The sequence below is a fragment of the Ipomoea nil genome, unplaced genomic scaffold (genome assembly GCF_001879475.1).
Source record: "Ipomoea nil cultivar Tokyo-kokei standard unplaced genomic scaffold, Asagao_1.1 scaffold0871, whole genome shotgun sequence".
Classification (NCBI taxonomy): Eukaryota; Viridiplantae; Streptophyta; class Magnoliopsida; order Solanales; family Convolvulaceae; genus Ipomoea; species Ipomoea nil.
The window spans coordinates 13574-17128 of NW_017617299.1; the positions used below are offsets into that span (position 1 = coordinate 13574).

Below are 3555 nucleotides of genomic sequence, written 5' to 3' on the forward strand. Positions count from 1 at the left end.
TTTGGACAATGGTCCACACAGCTGTGTGGACCAAGGTCCACAGTCAAATTTTGCCGATATTCAGAAGATGAAAAAGTGGAACAATGAATCCGTTGTAGTCTAGTTGGTTAGGATACTCGGCTCTCACCGAGAGACCCGGGTTCAATTCCGGCAACGAAAAATATTTTTGTTCTTTTATTTTTGCACTGCTAGTTCACGGCGAGGGGAAAAACCACATTTTGGAATATGGGGTGAGAGAGGCTCGAACTCTCGACCTCAGGATCACTCAGAAGCTATGAGACCTACGCGCTAGCCAACTGCGCCCACCCACGTTGATACGTGGCAATGACCATTACGTCCCCGTACGTTCCTTTTTTAAATTACCAGTGCATTTGTGTTAAGGAATTGTAGGCCACTAGATAATGCAAGATCAATGGTGTGCAAAGACGATTGTTATACCGTGGACCATGGTCCACACAGTTGAGTGGACCATGTTCCGAAAATGGCGTCGTGTCTTTAAGTAAAGAATTACCGCCGTTAAATTTTAACAGATCTCGTATTTTTTGTGTGTTTATAATAAAATGAAACTACAGTGTGTTTCAAATTAAACTGAATAATTTGTCTCGCATATATTGTCAAATGAAAATGTAATTGAATTGAAATGATACTTTAGTTGTGTTGAAACGAAACTGCAGTATGTATAAAATGAAATTGAATAGCATGTCTCACATATTGAGTGTATATTGTCAAATAGAATTGTATTTGAATTGAAATGATACTTTAGTTTTGCTGAAATGAAACTACAGCATGTATAAAAGGAAACTGAATAACATGTCTCACGTATTGAGTGTTATATTGTCAAATGAGACTGTGGTTATATCAAAATGATACTTTAGTTGTGTTTTAATGAAACTACAGTGTATATAAAATGAAATCGTAGTTGAATTAGAATTATAATTTAGTGGTGTTGTAACAATACTACAGTGAGTATAAATAGAATTCAATAACAAGTCTCATTGTAATAAGACTATTGTACATATAATGTCGAATGGAACTGCAGTTGAAACAAAATGAAACTTTAGTTGTGCTGATATGAAACTACAATATAAATAAAATGAAACTGGATATGTTATACAAACCGAACTAATTACACAGAACGGGTGCGGTGCCGTTTATTTTCATTAAAAGAAACGACTCCGTTTTGGACAATGGTCCACATAGCTGTGGACCAAGGTCCACAGTCAAATTTTGCCGATATTCAGAAGATGAAAAAGTGGAACAATGAATCGTTTAGTCTAGTTGGTTAGGATACTCGGCTCTCACCGAGAGACCCGGGTTCAATTCCCGGCAACGGAAAATTTTTGTTCTTTTATTTTTTGCATGCTAGTTCACGGCGAGGGGAAAAACCACATTTTGGAATATGGGGTGAGAGAGGCTCGAACTCTCGACCTCAGGATCACTCAGAAGCTATGAGACCTACGCGCTAGCCAACTGCGCCACCACCCACGTTGATACGTGGCAATGACCATTACGTCCCCGTACGTTCCTTTTTTAAATTACCAGTGCATTTGTGTTAAGGAATTGTAGGCCACTAGATAATGCAAGATCAATGGTGTGCAAAGACGATTGTTATACCGTGGACCATGGTCCACACAGTTGAGTGGACCATGTTCCGAAAATGGCGTCGTGTCTTTAAGTAAAGAATTACCGCCGTTAAATTTTAACAGATCTCGTATTTTTTGTGTGTTTATAATAAAATGAAACTACAGTGTGTTTCAAATTAAACTGAATAATTTGTCTCGCATATATTGTCAAATGAAAATGTAATTGAATTGAAATGATACTTTAGTTGTGTTGAAACGAAACTGCAGTATGTATAAAATGAAATTGAATAGCATGTCTCACATATTGAGTGTATATTGTCAAATAGAATTGTATTTGAATTGAAATGATACTTTAGTTTTGCTGAAATGAAACTACAGCATGTATAAAAGGAAACTGAATAACATGTCTCACGTATTGAGTGTTATATTGTCAAATGAGACTGTGGTTATATCAAAATGATACTTTAGTTGTGTTTTAATGAAACTACAGTGTATATAAAATGAAATCGTAGTTGAATTAGAATTATAATTTAGTGGTGTTGTAACAATACTACAGTGAGTATAAAATAGAATTCAATAACAAGTCTCATTGTAATAAGACTATTGTACATATAATGTCGAATGGAACTGCAGTTGAAACAAAATGAAACTTTAGTTGTGCTGATATGAAACTACAATATAAATAAAATGAAACTGGATATGTTATACAAACCGAACTAATTACACAGAACGGGTGCGGTGCCGTTTATTTTCATTAAAAGAAACGACTCCGTTTTGGACAATGGGTCCACACAGCTGTGTGGACCAAGGTCCACAGTCAAATTTTGCCGATATTCAGAAGATGAAAAAGTGGAACAATGAATCGTTGTAGTCTAGTTGGTTAGGATACTCGGCTCTCACCGAGAGACCCGGGTTCAATTCCGGCAACGGAAAAATATTTTTTGTTCTTTTATTTTTTGCACTGCTAGTTCACGGCGAGGGGAAAAACCACATTTTTAATATGGGGTGAGAGAGGCTCGAACTCTCGACCTCAGGATCACTCAGAAGCTATGAGACCTACGCGCTAGCCAACTGCGCCACCACCCCACGTTGATACGTGGCAATGACCATTACGTCCCCGTACGTTCCTTTTTTAAATTACCAGTGCATTTGTGTTAAGGAATTGTAGGCCACTAGATAATGCAAGATCAATGGTGTGCAAAGACGATTGTTATACGTGGACCATGGTCCACACAGTTGAGTGGACCATGTTCCGAAAATGGCGTCGTGTCTTTAAGTAAAGAATTACCGCCGTTAAATTTTAACAGATCTCGTATTTTTTGTGTGTTTATAATAAAATGAAACTACAGTGTGTTTCAAATTAAACTGAATAATTTGTCTCGCATATATTGTCAAATGAAAATGTAATTGAATTGAAATGATACTTTAGTTGTGTTGAAACGAAACTGCAGTATGTATAAAATGAAATTGAATAGCATGTCTCACATATTGAGTGTATATTGTCAAATAGAATTGTATTTGAATTGAAATGATACTTTAGTTTTGCTGAAATGAAACTACAGCATGTATAAAAGGAAACTGAATAACATGTCTCACGTATTGAGTGTTATATTGTCAATGAGACTGTGGTTATATCAAAATGATACTTTAGTTGTGTTTTAATGAAACTACAGTGTATATAAAATGAAATCGTAGTTGAATTAGAATTATAATTTAGTGGTGTTGTAACAATACTACAGTGAGTATAAAATAGAATTCAATAACAAGTCTCATTGTAATAAGACTATTGTACATATAATGTCGAATGGAACTGCAGTTGAAACAAAATGAAACTTTAGTTGTGCTGATATGAAACTACAATATAAATAAAATGAAACTGGATATGTTATACAAACCGAACTAATTACACAGAACGGTGCGGGTGCCGTTTATTTTCATTAAAAGAAACGACTCCGTTTTGGACAATGGTCCA

At 35.7% G+C, this 3555-nt stretch overlaps 1 non-coding gene across 1 annotated transcript; it reads right to left on the minus strand.

Annotated features, from left to right (window-relative positions):
* Window positions 1-2584: 2584 nt before the first annotated feature.
* Window positions 2585-2669, minus strand: TRNAM-CAU. The gene is given in 2 exon segments: window positions 2585-2620; window positions 2632-2669. It is a non-coding gene; the product is annotated as a tRNA-Met (tRNA).
* Window positions 2670-3555: the final 886 nt, after the last annotated feature.